Consider the following 27,136-nt stretch of genomic DNA (forward strand, 5'->3'; position numbering starts at 1 on the left):
TTGCATATAGCACCTTTTCCATAATTTGTCTTTCTCTTTTGGCTACTTGCCTATTTCCTTTGCATTCCAGAGTGTAAACGCCTCTGAGCAGCCATTTTGACTTTACTCCTTAAGTTCCCATGATTATATTTAGCACAATAAATATTTACAGCAATCAATGGCCCTATTAAGAACAAAGTTCCAGACACAACTTAGCATCTTCTTTCAGAGGAAAGAAGATCCTTTCTTATAACCAATTTACTGTCTTGTGTCTGTGTTTGTCACACAAATGCAGGTGTACTTGGCAAGGGTGAAGGAGAAAGGAGTAGAAGAAGCTATAGGGGAGTGTTGGGAAGGAATTAGAAATATTCAAAGAAATTTTCTATTTGATTATATGTTTACCTTTTATACTATGATCTTGTGTTTTTTTAAATAAATATGTAATACATTTAATCCTCCTGAAAAGCTGATGAAATACATACTACCTCCTTTATAAGTAAAAATCCAGAATACCAAAAGATAAAGGTTTTGTCCAAATTTTCAGACAGTATGTGGAAGAAATAGAATTTGAACTGAGTTGCTGTCTGGTTCTCTAGTGTAGTGTGTGTGTGTGTGTGTGTGTGTGTGTGTGTGTGTGTGTGTGTGTACATGCACCCATGCACAAAGGCCAAAGAAGATTATCAGATATTTTCCTCACTTACTCTCTGCTAATTCCCTTGAGACAGGATATGCTGTTAAGTTTTGTTGTTGATTTGCTTTTGGTTTTGCTTTTGGTTTTGCTTGGTTGTTGTTGTTGTTGTTGTTGTTGCTGTTTGTTGTTGTTGGTTTATTTTCATCTTGATAGAAGTCCTGATTATCTGGAAAGAGGGAACTTTACTTGAGAAAATTCCCCCATCAGATTAGCCTATAGGTTTGTCTGTTGGACACTTTCTTGATTAATGATTTATGTGGGCATCCTCAAACAGCTGTAGATGGTACCATCCATAATCAAGTGGTTCAGGGTTGTATAAGAAAGTAGGCTGAACAAACCATGTGCATCAAACCATTAGGCAGCTTTCTTCCATAGTCTCTGCTTCTATTCCTGCCTCTAGGTTCCTGCCCTGACTTCCTTCAATGGTGAATTGTGACTGGGGTATGAACCAAATAAACCCTTTCCTCCCCAAGTTGCTTTTGGTCATGGTGTTTACACAAAGCAGAAGCCAAAGTAGCACACAGGGTCCTTTCACTGAATCTGGAGCTTAGTGCCCACCCCAACCCCAGGCTGGCAGTCAGTAAGCCCGAATTATCACCTGTCTCTTCCCACCAATACTTGGGTTTAGCTACATGGAGTCATGCCAACCTTTTTACCTGGATGCTGAAGATTCAAAGTCAGGTCCTTCTATTTGCACAACAATCTTTCTGACCTGCTGAGCCATCTCCTTGCACATTATCAGTCATTCCTACATAATTACCCTTGTGTAAACATTTGAAATACATAACTTGAGAGGGGGTGGTGATATCGTCCCTGCTAGATAGAAAGTCTTAAGAGGGTGCCATTTTTTATTCATCATTTTATATACCTCTTGTTCAGTATAAAATTACTGGATGGATGGATGGATGGATGGATGGATGGATGGATGGATGGGGATGAGTTTTATGCTGATTGTACTGTTTTGTTCTAAGATAACTGAACAGTCCTTTGAAACTCCAGAAACAAATTAAAAGCTTTGGGTTTTCTTCCTCAAATTAAATCTGTCAGATAAACCTGGGATTTTTGTAATTGAAAAACTATGTTGGCGATCAGATAAAGACAACTGAGTGATAAGGATATTTGTCTCTGGGTACTTTGGGTCACAGGAATGTTTCTTCCCTAATCATCCTTCTTTCTTTCCCCCAGAAAGATAAGAAGCAACAACCAGATGGGGCGGGGGGATGGGGAAGCTAAGGGTTGTGGGCAGTATCCTTTCACCTAAGTGGAAGGCAGGAAGAATGAATCACTTTATCCTCACTGACTGGACCCTAATTTCCATAAGTAATCAGGACTCAAAGATAAAAGTTAATTTAGAAATCTATGTCATGAATAAAAAGTGCTAAGTGAATGCAGATTGTGTTACTGGCTGCTTGACTGTCTCAGTGGCTCCCTTCACTCTGCTCCTCTCTCAGTCTATCACATGCAATGGTGAGGAAGCATATGTTAATACTGAGACATACACCCTTACAAATGGACAGCATCGCTATGTATCATCTCCTACCCCAGGATGATAACAACATGCTAGCTCATCTCTTCCCTAGTTCCTGGGCTAGCTGGAATAGGAATGTTCCCCTGTTCATGCTGGGCCTAAGGACAGTCCACAACCCCCTTCTACAAATCTATGGCAAAGTTTGGGGCACTCCCATTTCGAACTCCAAATATGTTTTAAAAGATTCCAGGGCCTGGGGAAACAGAAGAAGCCTGGGGACCTGAGTTTGGATTCCTAGCACCAATATAAAAAGCTAAATATGGCAGTGTTCATCTATAATCCAAGCACTGGGGAGATGGAAAAAGGAGAATTCCATGGAGCTGGCCAGGCAGTGTAGCCAAATCTGTGAGTTCTTAGTTCAGGGATAAACTCTGCTTCAAAAAAATAGACAGAAATTGATTGAGGAAGACACTTGATGCTAATCTGGCATCTGCATGCATGCACACTCATCCACATGCACATATGTGCACATACATGAACACACACACGGTCTCTCCCTTTATGTCTCTGTCTCTGTCTCTGTCTCTGTCTCTCTCTCTCTCTCTCTCTCTCTCTCTCTCTCTCTCTCTCTCTCTCTCTCTCACATTCAGTAAGACTTCTGGTTCCAATAAGCAGAATAGCTGAAAGGAGGGTTCCAGCAGCACTTAGGATATTTACTTGGCAGCAGGCAGCATTGGACAGGTGGCTATTCATCCTCATTAGGGCTGTCACACCCCTGTCGGCAGAGAGGAGGGCTTTCTTCACATGGAAGGAATCTAAGCTGTTCGTCTCTAAGTCTCTACCTCCTGAAGGACAGTCCAAGGGCAGATACCACGTGGGAGACTTTCCAAAAATACTAATTTCTGAGCACCAAAACGTAAGTTATTTTTCACTGGTGAAAGAGGGAAGCAATGTGTCATTTCCAGGAACTCATTCAGCTATATAACTAAACTGGTAAGACTTTCAAAGATGTTCGTTCATCTTACACACGCAGACAGGCCCAATGATCAAACATTACAGTCTCATGTTAACACTTTAAAGTCCAAAATTGGGACTAGAGACATGACTTAGTTGTGAAAAGCAATGACTACATTTCCAGAGGTCCTGAGTTCAATTCACAGCAACCACGTGGTAGTTTACAACTGCCTGTAATGGGACACGATGCCCTCTTCTGGTTTGTCTGAAGAGAGTGACAGTGTACTCATACAGAAATGATTGCACTAAATATTAACAAGAGATAGTCACTGTTGACACACATAGAACATAACTCTGGACAACTCTGTGTGAGACACACATGAACACACAATTTTAATTACATGTTAGTTTTTTAGATAAACTTTATGCATGTGTGTTAAGCCTTCTATATTCTAACAAGGTGTGACGAAACTGTAGAGTAAAATTAGAACTAATTCTTGGACCTGCCAAGGACTTCAGTCAGAGGGACTCAGCTCTAAAACCACTGGGGAGTTTTCTTCTATTCAATGTTCCACCTCATTCTGTGCTACATACTTCCAGATCAGCACTGTGCAAAATATCAGCAACAGAGGCAGAAACATTCAAATATAAACTTGAACGTTGGCCGGTCAGTGGTGGCACATGCCTTTAATCCCAGCACTTGGGAGGCAGAGGCAGGCAGATTTCTGAGTTCGAGGTCAGCCTGGTCTACAGAATGAGTTCCAGGGCAGCCAGGACTACACAGAGAAACCCTGTCTCAAAAAACAAAAACAAACAAAAATAAAATAAAATAAAATAAACTTGGACATCTTGGAACCAAGAGAAGTCACTGGGTGAAAGAAGAGCATTTCCAGATGAAAAATGGGATTGTAAGCTTGAATTTTGGTTAAATAAATACTTCTTTAGTATAAGTCCTAATTTGTGTATGTAAAATTCAAGATTAAATACTCCTGCATTTTTATTTGCTAATTCTGGCAATCCCGAAAGGAGGAACCTATGCTCTATTAAGTCAGAGGGGACCAAGGAAGCCAGAGATGGACAGATTCACAACAAGATCTCAAAGCTAAGAACAAGTTCAAGACCAATATTCACAGACTCTGACATATCTTGGATACTGGCACAGCCTTGTTACACTGAGAAGTCAGTGCCTAGCCCACCCCAGTTCAGGATGAATTAACCCAGTCGGTCCCTCTCATTCATCCAAAGCAGAAGCCCTCTTGCCCTTGGGCCATCTCTTTCTCTCTCCCTCTGTGTTTAAAGTCTCTCTCAGAAAGCTGCATCTATTTGTAAAACTACTAGAGTTCAACTCAGGAAAATCTTGTGGTGTTGAATTCTACTGTTCAATTATTTCTCACTCCTTAAGAAATGTGATGAGGAGGAGGAGAGGACCTGCTGTCCTCTACAATTCTCACGTCCTCACCAATCGATTTCTCTCCTTCACCCTGAGAAAGCATCCCAAGTATGACTGAGACTTGGGTTCAACACTTCCATGATGACTTTCCCAGTGCACATCGGATCCTCCCTTACCCTGCTGGCTTGTTTTACCACTATCCCTTTCATCTCTCATGTCCCCCTCTCACTTGGCACCTCCCTGTGGCTTTTCTCTTTCTTTGAGTTCATACTTTTTGATGCCTTACTAAGAACCCCAATGGAATTAGAAAGTTTTTGTTGGTTCCTATATCCTAACCTAGTATTTGCCAACAAAATTTGCATGAGGATTATCCATAGCCCAGTGCTCTGTCTGCTTGGAAATGGACCAAATCTCTCATACGTGAGCAAAGGAAGATGGATATAGTATATAGCTACTGCTTCTGTGTCCCCTGGTGTGGGGCTTTCATGCTATATACATTCTACAGAGCTAAAATGAGATCGCCTTACTTGTCTTAGCTACTTTTCTCATGACTATAACAAGATACCTTACAACCAGGAGAAGTAAATTTTTTTGAGTCAAGGTCTCAGAGGACATGGTCCATGGTGGCAGAGAAGGCATGGCAGCAGGAGAGGCTCAGTCCTTGTCTTCTGTGGGTCACAGGTCACATCACTACAAAGATCGTGAAGCATGGACAGCCAAGCTTCAATGCTCAAAAACCTGCTCCACAACTCCTCCCTCTAAGCCCCACCTATGATGGCTTCAGTATCTCCCTAGATAGCACCACTAGCTGGCAACAAAGTATTCAAACACTTGAGCCTATGAGGGAAATTCCACAGTGAAGCCATAGCACTTTCTACTTATTCCCCCTGAATCAAAAGGTCCATGAAACCTGTGGTTTTCAATAAGCTCTGTTGTCAGGTCCTTCCCTTTCTCTGCCTTCTTTACCTTTAAGGAAAAGTATCATCTCCCAATGCAATTGCCACAATCTTTTCATGCTCTCTTTTGTCTCAGGCCTTAACCATATGGAGATACTAACCAGACACTTCCACAAACTCAGAGCTACAAAAGCAACTACCCAGTTATGAGACTATCTACTCTTTGTAGACAGTCCCTATCTGATAGCAACATCAGATGGCTTTTCTCTGGGAACATCCAGGCCCCCTCTTGCCACTCTGCATACACTATCCCTCTGTGCAAGCCTTCCACTCTCTGTATCTGGAGTGTGTCTGCCTCCTTTAAATCCAATCCAATTACTTTTGTTTTCTCTGCAAAAACCTTACTTTGATCCCATAGGCATTTGTGGCTCCCTGTGCTCTGTTTACACAAACTTTTGTCTCAGCCTTTCTCATAACACAAGTCTGCTGTCTCCGGGTGACACTCAAAGCACAGTGATCAACTGGTGAGTGCTCAGGGCTATGGTATACCTATCCAGATGGCAGTCTCCACTGAACTTGTCCTCATCCAGAGTAGATGACTCGGGTGACCTCAGAAAAGAAAAAATAGGTGAAGTGAGCAGTTAATCAGCATTTATTCAGCTCAAAGTCTTGCCTTGGGGTGGAAGAGGGGCAGAATTTTTTTTAGTTGTGTGCCCTCAATGTGTATCTTCACCTTGTATTATTCCAGCATCCCTATCTGTAGAATAAGAGAAGTAGCAATCTCCTGGAAAGCATGTTGTGACGGTGAAAGGAGAGTATTTGAGAATCTTTCAAAGAGATTCTGACACACACTGGAATGTTCAGTAAAGGTTGGTGTGAATACTAAGATTGGAGAAAGCAGACAAGCCTGGGATTCCAGGGAGTGTACTTGGTAAAGTCACAGAGAGCCACTTGATCACTCTGTAGAGACAAGAGAAGAAGACACACCAGAGCAACCTTAAGAAGAATAGATGCTGTCTGGACAAGATACTTCCCTCCTGTCTAGCCCTGATGACTAATCAAATACAGACCCGCCATATTAGGGTTTCTATTGCTGTGAAGAGACACCATGACCAAGTCAATTCTTATAAGGTGCAACATTTAATTCAGCCTGGCTTACCGGTTCTGAGGTTCAGTCCATTATCATTATGGTGGCAAGCATAGCAGCATCCAGGCAGGCATGGTGCAGGAGGAGCTGACAGTTCTATAATTTGTGCTATAGGCAAACAGAAGAAGACTAGTTTCCAGGCAGCTAGGAGGAGGGTTGCAAAGCCACAGCGACACACTTCCTCCAACAGGGCCATACCTCCTAACAGTGCCACTCCCTGGGTCAAATATATTCAAAACACAACACGCATTCTCTAGGAGTTCATTGCTGCAGCCCAGAAAATCCCAGACTATGGACAAAAGTGAAAACTTTAAAGAAACAATCTCCATCTTCAACCAGGTTATGAACCTGGGCCTTTGAGGCCTTCTCTGTGATACTCCTCCTGGTAAGAGCTATAGGGTGATGAGAAGTTCCTATTAGGCCTTACACAATCTATCAAGTAATCCACTGTAAAGCAAAATTAACGAAGGACTCTACCAGACAGAAAGATCTTCACTTTTCCCCCTCCTCTCTATCTACATGAAGAAATACAAGACATAGGAGGGCAGAGTTCAGAGCGACTGTGCCTTCATAGCAAGAAGGAAGTTATGCTGGAAAGTTTGTATAGATGGCACTTCTGTGCAACACTTATTTTTTAAAATTTGCATGTATGTGTGGTATTTGTGTATGTATGGGTTCATGTATGTGTGTATATTTATGTGTGTGTATGTGTGTGTGTGCGTGTGTGTGTGTGTGTCTGTGTGTCTGTGTAAGCCATAGACTGCTATTCACTGTCTTCTTCTGTTGTTTTCCATTACATATTTTGAATTAAGGTCTGTCATTGAACTGAAAGTTCCCCATCAAGCTATTCTGGCTAACTGGGGAGAATCTGTGATCCACCTGTTATTCTGGGAATTTCTCTGGGATCTCTGGGATCTCAGACATGTGTCAGCAAGCATAGATTTTACATAGGTGAAGACCTATATAAAATATAGTCAGGTTCTCATACTCACACTAAGCATCTTACCACCTGGACCATCTCTCCAACCCCTGTGAATCCTGCTTCTTTTCCAGATGTTTCTAACACAGGGTAGAGAGTTGTTCTTTGCACTCCAAGTTCAGAAAGACTGACTTGAGTTATCTCAAATAATTCTTTGCTATATGTGCCACTGCCCAGGCTCTCACCCATCTGCATAATCACAAAATGGACAACCCTCAGATCACTATGGAGCCACTCTAGGTATTGCCCTCTACTTACCCTGGCTGTCCCCAGTGTGAGAGGGATCTAGAATATTATCAGAAGACTGAAGGCTTGGCATGCAGCTGTCCCATCCTTTGGGGGTCATGTGGACATAACAGATCCCTGTGTTTGGATGGCTGATAAAATGGCAACTTGTAGAAAACGGATGTGCTCAAGCAAAAGAAAGCTGAAGGCAGTCTTTGATAGCTAGGAAATTAATTAAGAAGAAAAAAATACCAAGTAATTTTTCCTGAGCATGTTTGCGTTGTTTCTGAACATGTTTTTCCTTGTGTTGTGTCAGTGGGTTAATTGCCTTCTGACACTGGGTAACAATCAGACACGTTCACCTGCTAAGATAAAGCAAAGTTAATTGAAGGGAGTTAGTAATGAAAACACTGGACTCTGTCCATGCCAAGTAGCATACAACATTTGAAATTATAGTCAAAGTGACTTTTATATGCTCACATATAATGGTTCTGAGAGCCTGACTTCCAATAAACCAGGCATCAATCATCCAAGACCGTGCCCATCACAAATAGTGCAGGAGTCCATAAAGCACAAATCCCAGCTGCCACCGAAGCTCGGAAATCTATGGAGCTAATCTCTGGAAAACTCATTGCCAATGTCTTCAGCATAGAGGGGAGTCAATTGTTTCTATATTTAACCATAATTCCATGTCTGAATATAAACTCAGATGGCTGAGTGCATTCATTTCTGAAATATGTTTACCCCAAATACACAAATTGTTCAGTCCGCTAAGTCCTTAGCTGATGGAAACACTGCCTGATAAACCATGAAGCCTGGCTGTTTGCTTAATTGGCTGTTGTGTGGTTAGATCCATGCAGATGAAAATGGAGAGTATGCTGGGTTTTCAACACAGTGTCCATCCACAGCATAATTCTCTTAAATTGTGCCCCAGAGCCTCATTCTCTTAAAATTCACCCAATTCTACCAATTTCTAAAGGGCCCTTTGGCTAGCATCTGTCATAAATTCCAGGGAAAAAACTACAGTGACCCCATCAGTGACGAGGCAAATGAGATTCAATTAGTCACTGGCTGCAGCAAGATCTGCTGGCGGAGAGAGTTGCATATATCCGTGAACATCTGTAAATGTCAGTTCAGAGAGGGCAAGTCCTTTCCTGATGACCAAGTGTGCGGCTGTTGACAGACCAGAGTGGTCCTCATACCCACTGACCTCCTGGTGTACTAAACATCTTCAAAATTAAAGGAGGGGTGGCCACAGCTGTAAAGTCAGGGAACTGGCTCTCTGATCACTGTGAGAGCTGAAGACAGAGCAGATGGTAGCCCAGTAAGTGACTTTGGAGGCTTCTCTATGGTTTTCCAACTTCAACAGCACTGAACAACTTGATGTAATCCGTGAACTTCAGACCAGGGAAATCACAATGTCCACAAAGACAGACAGGTTGAAAAGGATGAAATTCCAAAGTAAGGATCTGGGGAAAGAAATAAAATCCATTTTAGAACTTAAAAGCATTTTATGGTATATCTTACACATTCTTGTGTAATGGTTCTTTCTGTACTCTCCAATAAGAATACCTCACAGACTAAAGCTAGTACTAGTGAGGAAGACTTGATTTATAAATATGTGAAACAGGATCTAGGCAAACTGTAGGGTACAGTATCCTGGATGTAGCAAAAGTGAAAAGCAATCTTTTCTACAACAGAAAAATAATCAAAGGTGAAGAAAACTTGTGCCCAACAGGGCCACCCCATGATGCTCCAGTGCATTAGTGATGACTTCCCCAGTGGGTAGAATGAGATTTTCCATGAAGCTGAAACCCTTAGTTCTATAATCAGAGATGAAGTTTAAAAGTGTGAAGAATCAGAAGGCTGCAAATAGTAGGTTCAGGCTCCCTTTGAAATGAGGTATGTTTCTATTCTGCCAGATTAAACATCACAATACATAGACAGACATTAAAATTCTGACAAGATAAATTAATAGGCCAGTAAAATGGTTCTGTGGGTGCCCACTACCAAACCTGATGACCTGAGGTCAATCCCCAGGACTCCCATGGTAAAAGGAGAGAACTAATTCTGAAAGTTGTCCTTTGACATGTGTGCACCATCATACACACACTCACACACACATATATGTATATATAAATTAAAATCCCAGTAATTAATTTGTAGGTTTGACTTAGGGTTCTCATGATCATAGACTTTTGGAGATCTTTCTGATCACATCTGTAATCCTCTAAGTGAGGAAAGTGAGTTTTGGATGGATTTGGGGACTTGGCAATAACAGGTCTCAAAACCCGAGTCTGCACTTGAAGAGAAAGCATGGTGCTATTTCATGGCTAGTTAAGCTGCCTGCCATGCTTTATCTTCAAGTACAGACTCTCGTTAGGATTGCTTCACTGAAACTCTCAGCATGCAAAGAAGTCACCTTGAGGTTAAGTCGGTAGCTACAAATGGCTGCTACAAACCATCTGTCCCATGAAGCATTCATGACTATCTCCAGGAGAAACACCAAGAGCAGTGTTTCCCCTCATTCCTATGCTAAGCTGGCAGGTCATTCAGAGGTAAGTTCTACCCATCTCTGTGTCTTTCTGGGATAACAAATTCACAAACACCTTGTTCCCAAGGTCCCTGAGTCCTCAACTCTCTGGATTCAGAATTGTTTGTTCACCTGCAAAAGACTTCAGGACACCAACTCATAGCATTCTTCTTTTCCAAGTAAAGACATTTTCTAAAAAAGCACACACATTCCATATAAGTATACTTTTGGCCTTCATCAAAAGGAGCTAAGAAACATATAATGACAAAATGCAGCACTCCAAGTTAACCCCGTTCAGAATGCTCCATTGCCCTTCTTTTTAAAATTCACACTGGACCAGTGAAGGCTTTGCCTTGTTTGCCTACAAACAGGACCATAGTCAGGCTTTGGAAACCAAGATCTTACTCCATCAAACAATACCTCGGCCACCACTAACATTTATTCAAAATGTCTAACTACCTTAAAAGGAAGTAGACTTCAAGTAAGATGGTTTAAGAGACTTTTAATGCAAAACTACTTGGAGAGATATGAGCAGAGTCAAGGAGCCCACACACATGCTGAGGTGACAACCTGAGCCAGCCATCTCAGCAGACAGCTGTTGCCACCTTGATCTGAGGGACAGAGGAGAAACTCAAAGGGAGACCTAGGTTCACAGAGAATTGTAGAAAACCTTCTCTGTATAAAAATATAAAACAAACTGAACATCCACAAGGTATCAATGATCAGAAGGAGGAGGAAAGAGAGCCAGACATGGAATTAAAGAGAAGACGAGCAGTTTGGTATAAGCTGGAGCTTCAGAGAGAGTAGGAGACATCTGAAGTGGAAAGATCTGAGTGATGTCTGATGTCAAGTGTGGGTGTAGTCCATGCTAGGATAGCTCCTCTTGACACTTAAAGTTTAACAAAATGATACATATACATAAGTGTCTCCTGCAGAAGGCAGAGGGAACTCACTGAGTTCCATTTGTGGCTTAATGTGAAGCAGAGTTAGATAGCTGTTGTAGAAGCAGAGGCCCTCACATGACTTAGAATCCTGGGGAGTGAGCACTGAGATACATAAGGTAATAAGAGGAGACGAGCTCTCAGGCCACGGGGAATCCTGAAGAAGCCACTGAAATGACTCAAAAGGTTAGGTGAGGGTAAAAGCCAATGCCTTTTAAATCTCAGCAAGGCAGAATGAGGGATCTTACTAAGCACCGGAAGCAAGGGAGGCAGCCCAGAAAGCTGGTAGATGCACGTGCCAGTAGGCAATGTGTCCCCAGTGATTCAGCTTGCTACATCTACAGATTTAAAACCTAAATTTATGGATGGAGATTTCCATGCTGTCTCCAACACGGATACTAGAATTTATAAATCAAAACACTTAACCTGGATGTTTGTCAAAAATGAACCCTAAAGACATAAGTAGAAATGATCAAGAGCAAACAGATGAAGGAACACATAGTTTCCATGACACAAGGCCATGAAAGTACTACAGTGTTTGGACCAGACAGGTGCCATCTTGCCAGTCACAAGACATTGCTCATTCTGTTCACCTTCTCTTCTCAGCAGCAGACTGGGGCCGAGTTGTAGAATCCTGCTAACTGACTCAAGATGTCCTGAATAAATCCATCTCACCTCAGTGTCAGTCTTTGGATATACCAATATTTGAAATCATTTGAGGATCTTTTCAAAGTAATGAGATACAAAGGAAATAGTTCTGTAGAAGACACATCAGTAAGAGTCTGTCTCTGGCATTAATGAATGGATAAAGCCCTTGACATGTGCCTTGACATGTGCCTCAACATCTTCACCCTAAAATAGACAGCTTAAATACTTTGTCTAATAAAAAGAAGATTGCTGGTGTTCTAAATAAGACCACAAATCCTCCGATTTCTTTCCTTTCTACTTTTAATTTACCCATAAGGATAGGTAAGCCCAACACTCAGCCACTCTTCCTTTTGTTGGCCTTAGTGTAGAATTAACTGGCTTGACTATCCTACTTTTCTTTAAGCGATAATCATTTACTATATCTAGGTCAAATGTAACCCAGGAAAATCACACATTCTAGGGATTCAAAATAAAAGTCAAATCTCTACTCTTATAAAACGTCCATCTTACTGAGATGATATATTTCCTCAATAAAAGCCTTTAATCAAGTAATATATAATAATGCCTAAGAGAAGTATGCCGGTTGTAAATTATCAGGTGAAGTAGAAGCATCAGAAAGGTTCCAGAGAGAAAGAGCTCTTGTTGATGCTCCAATAGTGAGTAGGAGGAGTCCAGAAGGTAGGCAGGGCCTGAGGGGACGCAGGCTTTCAAAGGTTGTCCAGTAAGCCAGCAGGTTGTATGTCTGAAAAATGGCGAGTGCTCCTACATGAAGTACCAAGAAAGGAAGGAAATGTGATTGCAGTGGCAAAGAGAATGATGTTCTTACACCATGGGCAGAGGTTGTTTACTATTTATACTATCCATTATTTCTTCACTGAAAGACTCTCACATTTTCAGCTGAAGATCTTGTTCTCTGTTGCCCTTTGTCAGCCTGATGTGGCCTTTAACTAAGGTCAGAAGGGCTCAGTGCTGCTTTGAAAGCCTGTTCCTGGAAACGCTGGTATGTGCTCCTCTGGCATTACTCATCCTACTGGCCAAAAGATGGAAAGAAAGGAAATGCATAAAGCGAAGAAATGATAGAGTTCTCCAGCTAGCCCTGGACCACTCGCCTCTGAGCATAACTCAAACAATAAACATCTATCCTATTGAACTCTATTTTGGGCCTTTTTTTAAAAAACAGCACTGATAACCAATAAAATGAAAGAGTTAGCATTTATCCAATAGCAATGGAAACCATGTGCCAGGAACTTAGAGGAATAACCTATTCAGGCCTGAGTCATGAAGTGGAGAAACTGAAGCAGAAAAGCAAGAATGGAGAGATCTAGACTAGTGATTCTCAGTCTTCCTAATGCTGCAACCCTTCAATATAGTTTTTCATGTTGTGGTGACCCCAACCGTAAAATTATTTGTGTTGCTACTTCAGAACCATAATTTTGATACTGTTATAAATCATAATGTGAATATCTGTTTTTCCATGTTCTTAGGCAACCCCTGTGAAAAAGACCTTCAACCCCCAAAGGATTCATGACCCACAGGTTGAGAACCACTGATCTACACACCATGAGAGGTGTGTCTTCACCAGCTATATACTGAGAAATCCCAAAAAGCACCTCAGTAATCCCCACTGTAGCTCTTAGTGATATTATTTTCATTTAATATATGAGAAATTCCAGGTTTAAATGGGTTAGGCATGCTCAGGCTCTCACAGCTAGTATGGGGCAAAGTTAAATTTATATAAAGTTTATATTTCCCTAAACCCAGTATTCTTCCCCCAGGACAAGCCTTCTCCCTAGGTAAGAGAATCAAGTAACGGAGTGTAGGGGCTCCTCCTGAGGTGGCAGTTCTGTGGCAAACTGCAGCAGATGATATCAAATGCATTATGAGGATGCACTGAGAGGACAATACCAACAGAGAGCCTTGGGAAGCAGAGGAACTACCTTCTCACTTGTTCACCAACCAGGCAGGAATCCAAGCTCTTGTGGAGGGTGATGGGCCGCAACTGACCTGTTCTTGGTTTTGTTGTTTTTTTGGAATTGGATTCAGTATTATTTTTTCTTGTTCTTAAGGCATCTACCCAGTTTGTTTTCACACTTGAAATACCAAATATAGTTCCAAGACACTTGCCGCGAGAGTCCCCTGTGGCCTCCCCCTTTCTTCTGTCTCCACTAGGGTGCCCTGTTTTCTTTCCACATCAAACACTTATCATGTGAAGCTTGAAACCAAATCTATTGGCAGACAATTTCTGAAGCTGGAAGAGTGTTTATCTCTCCCGCAGCTGTCATTAGCGTGGTATTTCATCTTTTGCCTGGATCCATGCTCTGGTATACAACAGCATTGAAAAAGACATTACCCTCTTTGCTCACACGGAGGGTGGATTAACTGAAATTCGTGTTCTAAATAGCATTGCAATATGGAGTTTTAACATTCTTGGTATTGTTTAGCAAAAATCATAGGAAGCAATCAGAGGGAGAACTCAGAAATCCACCTTGCCCATCACGGCAGATGTGCTTGTGTTTTGAAAATCCACTATTATGGCTTGAATAGGAATTATCTGCAAAAGCCTCCTGGTGGAGTGGTCAGTCCTCCAGGTTTCCAGAGGTCCTAGAAATGATAGGAAATTGGGCAATTTGGTGAAAGTAGTTCATTGGACATGTGTCCTTCTGTTGTATCAAGCTCCTTTTGATCTCTCCCTCACCACTCCCTGTTCACTATGAGGCATGTACCCTCTGTCGTAGGCTCCCACCACCATGATATTATCCCTCATCCTGGCTTTAGAAATGACGGAGCCAAGGACTATGATCAGACATGTAAAACAATAACCCCTCCCATACGTGGTTGGTGCTATGTATTTTGTGAGTTCCCCAAAGTCTAAAGCAACCTCCATATTTAGCAACATTACTCTTATCCAATATTTTACAGAATGTGACAAATTTTCCATGTTTATTATATTTTGGCCTCTTAAAAACTGTAAGAAGAAAGTAAGGTAAGAACTATCCCTATTTACCGATGAAAGAGGCATACTCGGTTAGGTCAAGTTTAGGGAATGAGTCTTAGAAGTCAGAGGTCACAACCTCTTCAACATGAACTTTCCTTCCTTTACAACAGACATAAATACACAATGAAGTATGATAATATCAAAAGAAAAAAGCCTCCTGTTCATGGTTGTTTCTGTCTTCATACATTTTTTTCTCTTCCAAGTATCTCACATCATTTTACAAATAAAAGAAACTATCATTTCTAAAGTAAAAGCACCTATGCTCTAGCTAAACTCATGAAAATGAAAAACATTGCCCACATAATAAAAAGGTGACCACCTAATTCCTAGTCTAGAACTTCTCCTCTTGATTTACAGGGAAAAAACTTTAGCCCCTGGCCATGGGCTAGTAGAGCAGTAGAGGTAGAGTAGAAGTGAAATTCAGAAGCCAAATGCCAACTTCTTAGCATATCATTTCAGGAACGCCATACATGGGGGCAGGGGGTGTGCGCACACACGCACACACACCCCACACACACACTTCAGTTCCTTTAATACTGTCAGGCTCTAGAAGCGAGGCTTACTGTCCCTACCCCTAGGCACATCAGCAGTGAAGTCACTGACACACTCTTAGCACACAGTGCTGACACCATCCAGGACCTCCTCAGTAGCACAGTGTCTTACCATTAGATTCCTACTGTATAGGATACCAGCTGCTCATCAAATGTTTGTGAGCTGTAAGTAACTTGGATGGAAACTGTGACACTAACAGTATTCATCCAGAGACTGACACACTTGAAATCATTCTCATACAAATATCTGACTCTAGCAGCATACCTAAGATATCCATCAATATAGCAGCAAGGCCTCTGCTACTGCCTCACGGTACCCCTGGGTCTCTCCATCCCTCCTTGCCTTCATCTTTGGCACCATGAACTCCTTGTGTATTTCTAAACACATCTTCCCTTCTCTCCTTTCCTTCCTCTGCCCCACTCTCCTCTTCCTTATCTTTCTTCCCCTCCCCATCTCTCTCAAATCCAAAAACCTCTACACAATTTTTCTCATGAATTATCTAAGAAGTAAACATATGTTACTTACAAAGTTGTAGATGTTTATTGCAAAAGTGTAAGTCAGGAAAAAAATAAATCATTATGAATTGAATAGAAGTTAATCAGTATATACTAAGTTACGCAATAAGTGATACAATCTTGTACTATGTTGTACAATAGAATGACTATGAACAATAATAACGATGTCTTGTATATATTTTGAAAAGCTAGAAAAAAAAGATTTTTGTGTTTGTTATATTTAAAAATGTCATACAATTTATTTTGATAGCATTATGTCCCCTCCCCCAACTCCTCCCAGACCTTCTCCACCTCCCTCCCCATTCAACTTCATTCTCCCCTCAAAAAAATGAATATTAAAACAAGTAAGTAATAGCAAAAATAACAAAACAAAAATCTCACAAACTCCACAAAGTCCATTTTGTATTGGCCAACTCCTGGGCAGTGGCTTACCCTGCAATATGGTTCATATTCCCAAAAAAGAAAGAATCTTAAGTTTCTCTCTTATTCACAAGTGATGTCTGAAGGGACAGAAAGAACATTGTACTGTGCACATAAAAATCAATATAAATATTATGTACTCACTTTTAATACTTTAAAAATTCCTCAGGAATATTCTTAATAGAAATGATTAACATTACTATTAGATTGAAAGCTCTATAAGTATTAAAAATATACTGCTAAAATTTACAATCTAAAAATTAGTGAATATATATACTATTCTTAAGTTATTTCATTAAGAAAAACCTGGTCCAAGGAAACTCCACTTTGCATAAATAATGAACATAGGAGAAAAACTGTGTCCAAAGCTTTAATAATTTTTAAAATAACTTATCAGTGACAAAAATGAATACTGACATAAGATTTAAGTGAAAAGAATTGATCTTGGTGAAGAAAATTTGAGTAAAATAAAAAATAAAATGGAACGAAATTACAAATCATTAAACACAGTCTACTGAAAATTAATCAGGAAGTTGAGATGGCCTAAAGGTCTTAATCCAGAAAGCACTTTATGTTGGTGCGATTTTAGCTGCAATGATTATACTAAAAATGTCCTCAGAGTTAGACTATTGAGATCAAGGCAATAAATATTAAAAAATCTTCCTCAGGGATATTGAATATCAGATACCTATGAATTTTCTCAGCTAGGTTTTCTCAGCTAGGCGAGTCTACTCTCTGGACCTAAGTTCTTACCTCATTCAGATGCATGGCTGTTTTCCCTGTGTTAGTTTATTTATTTGATTAAATGAGGTGACTATTGAATTTCCTAACTTTTTCAAAACCAAATTTCAAGTCAGTATAAATTTAAAGAGATCAGAAATAAAACTCCCTTTTGGACAGAGATGAAGACAAGGATAATTAACCACATAAACAACATTGCTGAAGCTAAGAAAACACTTTATCACTTTGATAAATAACAAAGCTATGAATTTGCTTTATAAATTGAGACCAACATCTGCATGTTTCACTTCTGAGATTCTCTAAGACAAAATGGAATTTACTGTTGGATGAATCTATGTCAAAAGTGGAGCACATGGTAAAGACATCAAAATTGGACTTTTTATTTATGTATTTTGATTTTTTTGTATTTTATGCTACCTTTAAAATAAAAACCTTTAAGTCCTATTTCATGTTGACCTGCACTATTCATTCAAAACGATCACAAAAATACAAAAGACATGAAGGCAGACTGAAAACAGTTATTAATCAGATGATCAGATAGAAATGGGTAACTAAATAATCAATAGATTGATGAATTTATTTTGTGCTTGATATAATTATTGTCCTTATTTTTTCAAACTGTAATGTCATACCAAGTAAAGGACTGAACAAAAATAAAGAGATTTCATACAAAATTATGAAATAGTAACAGCTCAAAGGCTACTGGGACAATGTTCCTCTGCAGATTGTAATCACTGTGGTCTCTAGATAATGGTGGTGGTGGTGGTGGTGGTGGTGGTGGTGGTGGTGGGACAATGATGATGTATATAGATGATAATAATGACTGCTAACCCTGAGCTGCTCACCATTTCAATATATTTATACTAAATTTTTTCTAAGTCCCTGTGGGAAAGATGTCATCATTATCTTCATCTCACAGGTGAGGAATCATACCCTCAGAGAGATCATATAACTTTCACAAGTTTATATATGTATCATATGTTAGACCTAGAGTTTTAGTAAAGGAAATGAGGAGTCAGAATTTGTGAAGTTCAGCATTCTCAGATTCTTATGCATCTTTTGATAAAGAGGAATACATACAAAATATTTAAGTTTCCTTTGCTCAATAATTGAGAGTCTGAGGCATGAGCCTTCTATTTGGTGTGGAAGGCAGATCTCTCCAACTGCAATGCATGAGTTCTTTGACCAGATTTACAGAGGTCCTTTGCAATGCAGAATTTCATTTTCTCTTACATAAGTTTTCTTCTCATAACCAACTTCAGTTAAATTGTTGTTCAGACTTGAGTGCCCCTTAAGAATTCTGAGCGAATATTCTTCTTTGGGTTTTATCATTCTGTTTTGGGGCTGCTTTATTTCTTTAAACCTAACCACAGTGATGTTATGTTTCTCACTTGCATTTTGGGAAGATCAGGTAAGGGAATCAATATAAAAATGCCAGCACATTCCATTGTATTTCCTTCACCCTACCTCCTCCCAGCCCAGCCCTCCACAGTTCTGAGGACACTTTGACAATAACAAGTTCACAAAGGCTCTTGTGTAGTTTAAAACTATTGGGTTTCACTGAAGGTGAAGAGAAAGCTTGAAATTAAAATAACTTTCATTTCCGGTGAGTTTCTGGGAAAGCTGTTCACTTAAACTAAAATTATGTTGGATTACTTTCATAGATATTTAATAGAAGGCTGATGCTACTTGTGGGCACTGTGGTGGCTCCAGGAGACACAGTAACACAAGGAATAGCAGACGCTACCCTCCAGGGCTTTGTGGAACAGTCAAGAGCTGCAGACTGGAAGACAGACATGAGAAATGAAATGTGCCATTGCTATAATGGTGGGTGCACCAAGGGCCTACAGACACAGGCGAATGCCTTCATGGGAAGTTAGAAAAGTTTCATCAGAGGTAACTCTCTGACTGAGTCTCCAAGGAAAAGGTTCTAGGGCAGGCCAAGGAAATGAGGATGTTCTAGGTAGAGGGCCATTGGTCTTTAAACTTTAAACTTTAGAATTTTAGACTTAAACCACGGAGCCTGGGAGCTGAAGAGATGGCTCAATGGGGAAAGTGCTTGTCCTGTGTGATGGTTAGTGTCAGCTGTCAACTTGGCACAATCTAGAATCACATGGGAGTTGGGCCTCTGGACATATGTGTGGTAGATTATCTTTATGATGCTATTTGTGGTGGGAAGACCTGTGCAATGTGGGTAGCGCCATTCACTAAGTGGACAGGCCAAGTGGACGGGATGTGGGGATGCATCCTGGACTAAGAAGAGAGACTAAGAACGTGAAGTCAGCACTGCTATGTTTTTTCTGCTCTGACTGATGCAATATGACCAGCTTCTTCAAGCTCCTGATGCCTTGACTCCCCCAACATGATGAACCATGACCTAAAGCTATGAGCTAAAAGAAACGCTTTCCCCCTTAGACTGATTATTGCCATAGTATTTTATCACAACTTGAAAGGAAACTAAGGCCCCTTGCCAACTTGAGGGTCTGAGTCTGGATCCCCAGTTCCCAAGTAAAAACCAGGCCTGGCAGATCTCATTTGCAGCCTGGGCACTCCTGTGGGGCAGAGAGAGGAGATGAAGGTGCTCTTGAGCTCCTTGGCCCGCTAGTCTAGATGAATCAATGAGCTCAGGGCTCATTGAAAGTACTGACTGATAAAATTAGATTCAGTGAGATTAAGGAGGAAAGGGGAAAGCTACTTAGGGATGGAACTTAGAGAGCATCTATGTCAGATTTGCGCTGGCAGATGCTCACAGTGGCCAAAGACTGGCCAGGAAGCTAAGAACAGGGGCTGTTGCATTTGAACAGGTAAATTAAATTGAGGGGGCTGGCCTCTCTGACATCTTTATAGGAGATAGAAAAGCACAGCTCCTCTGGATTGTGAACCCCATTAACTTGAATCAGGTGAGCCTCATTACTCTCAGCAATGTGTGCTCAAACTGCCCAGCCTAAACAGCATGTACATAGATAATGCCCCGATGAGAGAAAGGAGTGGATGTGACAGACATGGATGGAATGTAAACAATGCAAAAAGCTAAGTATAGGAAGACTCCCGGTTTTCACTCAGGGTCAATCTGTGATTTCCCAAAAAGAAAGTGTGATAAAAATAGATTTGAAAAAAAAAAAAAACCAACAACAACAACATAGAATCATATCAAAAGGAATCCTTATGAACACAAACCAGAGAACCAAAGCACAGCTGTCTCCACAATGAGGCCTCCTGATGATCGGTACACAGACCACTAAAACTCCCCTCTGTACCATGCACAGCTGCCTCATAGTTCAGGCCTCTGTCAGGGGCCTGGGTCCCATCACACCTTCATCAAACCTGCTCCTCTGCTCCCAGCCTTCCTGTTGGGAATAAAGAGGTACAGAAGAGAAGTCCTCAAGGCCAACTACAGTGCCACTTTGCCCAGAGCTGACCTAGAATGCTACAAGCCAGGACTGAGGCTTTAAACTCCTAGAACGTTCAGGATTTCCAGCACCTTCTCTTCTACCCCAATCATCCTCTGGGAAAGTAGGAATGACGTCAGGAGGGAGGAGCCCATCAGCTATATGAGGGTTGGTTGGGGGATTGTGAGGAACTCCAGGACTAAACATGGTGCCATATAGGAAGCTAGTTACTCAGGAAGTGTTAGTCATTAGTTTATGAAGATGGTGGTGAAAACAGCAATACCTCCTGTAGCTGACATAGCAGTTAGGATGGGCTATACCATGATAAGAACATGAATCTCAGAGGCCTTTGGTTTGTTTTTTTTCCTTCATGCTGAGTGTCTCTGATGTGATGGACAGGACACTGTCTCTACTACAACACTGACCCCACTTCTGGATTCATATGCATAAAGAAGCCAACATTAACTGCCAACCAAAGAGTGAGCACTGGCCAGATCTAGGTGTCCCTGTACATATGTAGCAGAAGAGCAGCTTGATCTTCATGCGCATCTCCTAACAACTGGAGTTTAGGCTGTTCTTAAAGCCGCTATACATCTCATTCCCCTGACTGGGCTGCCTTGTCTGGCTTCAGTTGGAAACGATGTACCTAGTACTGCAGAGACTTGATGAGTCAGGGTTGGGTGATACCTAGAGGGGGGCCTCTACCATTTCAGAGAAAAAGAGAAGAACTGGAGAGAAGTTGTGGGATGGAGGGATGAGAGGAGAGGGAGGCAGAGACTTGATGAGTCAGGGTTGGGTGATACCTAGAGGGGGGCCTCTACCATTTCAGAGAAAAAGAGAAGAACTGGAGAGGAGTTGTGGGATGGAGGGATGAGAGGAGAGGGAGGCAGGATATGGGGATGAAAAGTGAAATAAGTAAACAAATAAATAAATAAATAAATAAATAAATAAATAAATAAATAGGTGGAGGAGGGGGAGAAGAAGCCAAGATTGTGAGGCATCCATCAGAGAAGACCACTCAGGCATGGATTCAAGCCAATAGATAGTCTTTATTAGCAGCTGGTGACTACACTCAGTGTTCGAAGCCCAGTCCAGTCTCAGGCCTTTGTCAAACTGGGCTTTTTAAAAACAAAAGCACATCCAGACACACCTCAGTTTGGAAAGACAGCCAGAAGCAGAACTACAAAAGCCAAAAAGCAAAGTTAATACATTTAGGAACTTTCCCAAACTACGGCCTTTGATGTATTAGGTCTTTCTGGTGCTATCTACACTCTGGGTTCCAAAGCCTGAACGGTAATTCCATCATGGCGTCAGTTGTGCTAAGGTCTGGAGACCTATTACAACACCTATATAAAGGTGGGAGGGAGATTTTGGGTAGCATTATGAGAAACTGAAAGAGGTATTGAAGGAATATGATTTTTTTTCTGAAAAGACAACTTAGCATTTTGGGTCAGCATATCATGAATAAGTCGTGAATTCAGAATTAACTTCTTAGAAATAACAACTATACTCAGTTCAATGGATGGCTGTGAGCCTCTACTTCTGTATTAGTCAGGTATTATCAGAACCTATCAAGAGATAGCTATATCAGGCTGGCTTGTCCTTCCTTCAGTCTCTGTTCCATAGTTAGTCTCTGCAACTCCTTCCATGGGTATTTTGTTCCTCCTTTTAAGAAGGAATGAAGTATCCACACTTTGGTCTTCCTTCTTCTTGAGTTTCTTGTGGTTTGTGGATTGTACTTTGTGTATTCTGATCTTCTGGGATAATATCCACTTATCAGAGAGTCCATACCATATGTGTTCTTTTGTGATTGGATTACCTCACTCAGGATGATAATCTCCAGATCCATCCATTTCCCCAATGAAGGAGCTAGAGAAAGGACCCAAGGAGCTGAAGGGGTTTGCAGCCCCTTAGGACGAACAACAATATGAGCTAACTAGTACCCTCAGAGCTCCCAGGGACTAAAACTCCAACCAAAGAGTACGCATGGTGGGACTAATGGCTCCAGCAATATATGCATGGTAGAGAATGGCCAAGTTGGTCGTCAATGGGAGGAGAGTCCCTTGGCCCTGTGAAGGTTCTATGCCCCAGTTTAGGGGAATGCCAGGGCCAGTAAGCAGGAGAGGGTGGGGTGGCGAGCAGGGGGAGGGGCAGGAGGGAGGGAGCAGGGGTTCATGTTGTTTTTTGTTTGGGGGGGGATTGGAGGGGAATTGGGAAAGGAGATATCATATGACATATAAATACAGAAAATATCTAATAAAAAAATTAAAAAAAAATAACAACTATAGGGCCAAGGAGATGGTTCAGAGTAAAAGCATTATGCATATTCAAATCCTCAGCAACCACATAAAAGCTAGGAATATATATATGTATATATACATATACATATATATACATATGTATATATATACATGCACATATGTATATATATGTATATATACATATGTATATATACATACATATGTATATATATGTATGTATGTGTGTGTGTATATATGTATATATACATACATATATATATATGCCAGTAACCCAGTGCTGTGCAGAGGTACTAAGACATGAGGAACACTTGGGTTTTCTGGCTGGCAGCTTCATTCCAGATTTAGTGACAGATGCTGCCTCAAGGGAATAAGGCAGGGAGTGATAAGCAAGGCTCTCATTTCATGAGTCCTGCTTAAACTAAGGGTTCTGGAACTTCTGTAAGAGTCTTATTGACACTTCCCAGAAGCCACATGGTGAAGCTGTCCACCCTCTGATTGGTCATATAAATCACATCATCTCTCTTCAATTTCCTTCCTGTCTGTCCTTTCTCAGTATTCCTTAGCCAAGCTAAGAGCCCTTTCAGCAGCTTTCAAGGTGCCTTTCAGTAAGATCTGCATCTACTTAGGGGTGGTAGGCTGGCTATAAACTTACATCAGGTCAACTGTGGACATCTCTTCAATTAAAAAAAGAAAACACAGAAGCCAGAGTCCCCATCACTATTTATCTCTTGATTAAAAGCGTGGGAATACCTTTCTTCTTTTTCAATAGAAAATAAAGGTCAATAACAGTGCCTGGCTATAGCATTCCCATAGCCTGATTTATAAATATCTCTCAAAATGTCTGGAGAGAAAGAGACACCCTCATTGAGACTAGCCCTTGCCTCTTTGTTACCCTGCATGCTGGGCTGCTGACTTGCACGCCTGACAACCTTCATATCTGGGCCAATTTGAAGCTCTGCCCTTGGTTTCTCCCTCTGCTCTAAAAAGAGGGGAACTAGCAGAGCTCAAGACAGAAGCCGTACAGAGTTGCCAATGACAGCTAAGCTCTGTCCTCCCCACCAGCCAGCGTCCACCCGAGTCTTGGCACTCCTCTTTCGAGGAAAACCATCTCTCGTCCCCATAAAGGGATATCCTTTGGCTGCAGCCAAACCAAGTCTGCAGCTTGCTTTGCCCTTTTTATTTGCCAAGAATTTATTGGAGCCCATAAAACAAATTTCTATAGCTGGGGAAACCGTGCCCTTTCTGTTTGTTGTTACTGTTGTTTTTAATCTAGGCAGCCGTCCAGAAGTCTGCTGCATGAGTGAACCGCTAGCCTCTGCTTTCTAGCTTTATTTGGCCTGCAGAAAGCAAACAAATGGCAGTGCTTTGTGCAACATTATATAGTCAAGGTTCTTAACCTACGGTGTTTGCTTTATCATGGTCAAAATGAAATCCTAAGAAGGAGAGCTAAAACGTAAAACCAGTGATGTATACAGCTGTTCTTTGTCAGGTAGTAAAAACATTAACAAGGGCAAATTTATCTTCATAGCCATGCTGTGGCTGGGTAAATGGACGATGTGTTTGTCCCAACTTATGGATGGCAGTACTGACACAGGTCAGAGCCCATCCTGTTCTAAGATCATACACTGGGCAATCACAAATCAGCAAGGAGTGGGTGAGCCAGTACCTGTGTCCTGGAGGCAGAGCCCTTTACCCTCCACGCCGGCTCCCTGCCTACAGAGTAGCACAGATTCGTCTACTTTTGTGCCATAATACACTACGTGAAAGCAACTATAAAAAGTGTGACAATGCCTTGTTAATTTTACAACTATCAAAATTTCTTCTGGATGCTATTGCAGGAGATGCTGGGCAAACACATTATCATAGAAGAAGTGGGCAATGAAGAAGGAAAAAGAAATAGCATTTTAGAACTACACTGCTAGTGCAGAATTACTTCTTAGCATATAGGGCATCCTTTGAAGATTTAACTCATCTGTAACAATGACACACATGCACCCAGTCTCAACAGAGAAGGATATTAGGCAGTGGCAACTATCAGAGATTTGGATATCGAGAAAGATGCAAAGAAAAGATTACATACTTGTTCTATTTCTCCCTTCATTGCCTCAGCTCACCAAAGAAGTTGGCCCGGTGATTCCTGAGAAATAGTCCATCTGGCAGGACATTTTTGTGGACGATCCAATAGAGGCAGGCCCACAATGGTAACTGCATCCCTCACATGACCAGCATAATTCTAGGTGCTTTCTCTGTGGCCATTGCTCTGTGGTGGCTGTGTGCAGCTTACTAAGTGCCAAGATTAACAGTCTATGTCAGGTAAGCGACAAGACCAGGAAACAGAATGAGAGCACCTTTTTCTCTCTGATCTACAAATTCTATTTTAAATTAAAACAAAAATCAAAAGTTCTTATCCTGGAATTTCTTAACCTGACTGTTGCAAAATGGCTCTGGCAATCAGATCACACCTGAAAACTTCTATTTTCTGCGATTTGCACAGATACTTGGCCATGTAAAACCTATCCCATTGTGCTGTGCTTTGATAAGTAAGCAAATGCTTGACAGCTTTCTGGCATCTGAGTCATCTCAGTTACCCTTGTGGGGGGAAAAAAAACCACAGGCAAGCCAAGTGATGAGAAGCACTAGGAGATGTGGTGTCATTTTTCCATAGACAGGTATGTCCAGGTTGTCAGCTGAAACCCTGCAGGTTCATTGAATAGAGAAAGTTGGGAAGATTGAGAACATGGTAACAAGAGAGAAAAAGGATTAATTATACATGTTCCCAAACACACCACCTGTCCACCCAAACGCACTGTGAATTCAGTAAGGGGAGTGAATGTGACAGTCTCCGACACTCAAGACTGCTTCCTTTTGGCAGTCAGGTTTCTAAGGGGCAAAAATGTTATTCACATGTACTGAGCTCTCTTAATCCTTGTGCATGATGAGGGCACCTTTCAACGAAACTCAAATGTATTGCCCACTTTTCATGCTATTCATTGATACCTCTAGTATTTAGAGTAAAGCCAACTTGGTGGAAACACTGTGCCCTGCCCCCAAGGAGGATGCTAATCAACTTCCAGTGAAACAATGAGCATTTGCTTCTTTTGTAAAAGGCTATTTATGTCTCAGAAGTGTGCTTACGTGTGTCTATGTGCACGTTTGGGGGATAAGATGAATAAGAACAGCTGTCTCCCAGATGCAAGGCCCTCTGCATGGCCTCTGACCTCTTCTTTCATCACAGCAACATCCTATTTTGTCACAGAAGTGAAGAACAGCTCCAGGGATTCCCAAGGTGACTCTAAAGAAGCTGTTTCTGATCAGTTGTCTCAGATGCCAGGTGTGCCTCCCAGTCAGGCAGGGAGCCAACCAAAGCACATGGGCAGATACAGAGCTCACCAGAAACTAATGCAACCACATGAATTACAAGTCCAGGACAGCGAAGTTGAGACATCTGCCACTCCAGGACATTCCCATTCGGGTTAGAGGGCTCTGCCAGTTTCAGTCTGGCACAGCTATATAAACAAACCCTGTTTGTATGCATTGGAGAGACTCAGTCTGAAGGAAATGTTGGGTGTCTGAGGTGTTTTGTAGAACCTGAACTTAGTTCTATCTGGCAGGGTAAGATATCAGGCTTACAGTATAATTAAAGTTCTTTTTACCCCTAAATCTGAGAGGCCATTACAATTGCAGAAATTTTCATGACTGAAGCTTCAAAAAATATTGACTTATATATGTGTTCCCATCTTTTTCATCAATAATTCCAATATAAAATGTACTTTGTAAAGAATAATTCCACATGGTAGAAATGCATGTGCATGGTGTATAAATCCATGTAGTATGTTACTTGTACATATACATACATTCAAAGATGTTCACTATAGTCTTTCTTATATAATTGTCAATGGTCAAAATGTTTGTGATTAGAAAAATATTGAATCATTATTGACTCATTTGAGCAATCCTTAAGTTTTATAAACAATGCACTTAAAACTGCCATACACTTTTTTGAAAATTACTTTACATTTTCATTAGTATTATTTAATTCACATACAAATAATAGGTTTCATTGTGGCACTTTCATCTATACATTGCTTTTGTTGATTCTTCACTTCCCCTCTCCTGTCCCTACCCCTGCTCCTTTGTCATATCCCCTTCCCCCTCCAATTGCTCCTATTCAGTAGAAAAATCTCAATCTAGCATATGACTGTTCTGACAAGGGATCACATCCAAAGACCGAGGTCTGTGTGAACAGGCTGCAGTGATACAACTTAATCCCTCTGGCTGAAATACAGACATGCCCTTATTCTCACCTTTAATCCCAAACAATGAAGGTAAAGTTTGTAGAAGGAAGCAGCCATGTTTGAAAGTGATGTCCAGCTGGGCGGTGGTGGCGCACGCCTTTAATCCCAGCACTTGGG

At 41.2% G+C, this 27,136-nt stretch overlaps 1 protein-coding gene and 1 long non-coding RNA gene across 3 annotated transcripts in view; both read left to right on the top strand.

Annotated features, from left to right (window-relative positions):
- LOC116092976 (IQCJ-SCHIP1 readthrough transcript protein) overlaps window positions 1–27,136 on the top strand; it is a 764,408-nt gene that overhangs the window by 453,989 nt on the left and 283,283 nt on the right. The gene's annotated exons all lie outside the window — the stretch shown is intronic.
- On the top strand, window positions 12,134–16,268 carry LOC116092983. The gene is made up of 3 exons (XR_004119583.1): window positions 12,134–12,607; window positions 13,336–14,582; window positions 15,950–16,268. It is a non-coding gene; the product is annotated as an uncharacterized LOC116092983 (long non-coding RNA).

Source organism: Mastomys coucha, unplaced genomic scaffold (genome assembly GCF_008632895.1).
Source record: "Mastomys coucha isolate ucsf_1 unplaced genomic scaffold, UCSF_Mcou_1 pScaffold16, whole genome shotgun sequence".
In the NCBI taxonomy this organism is placed as follows: domain Eukaryota; kingdom Metazoa; phylum Chordata; class Mammalia; order Rodentia; family Muridae; genus Mastomys; species Mastomys coucha.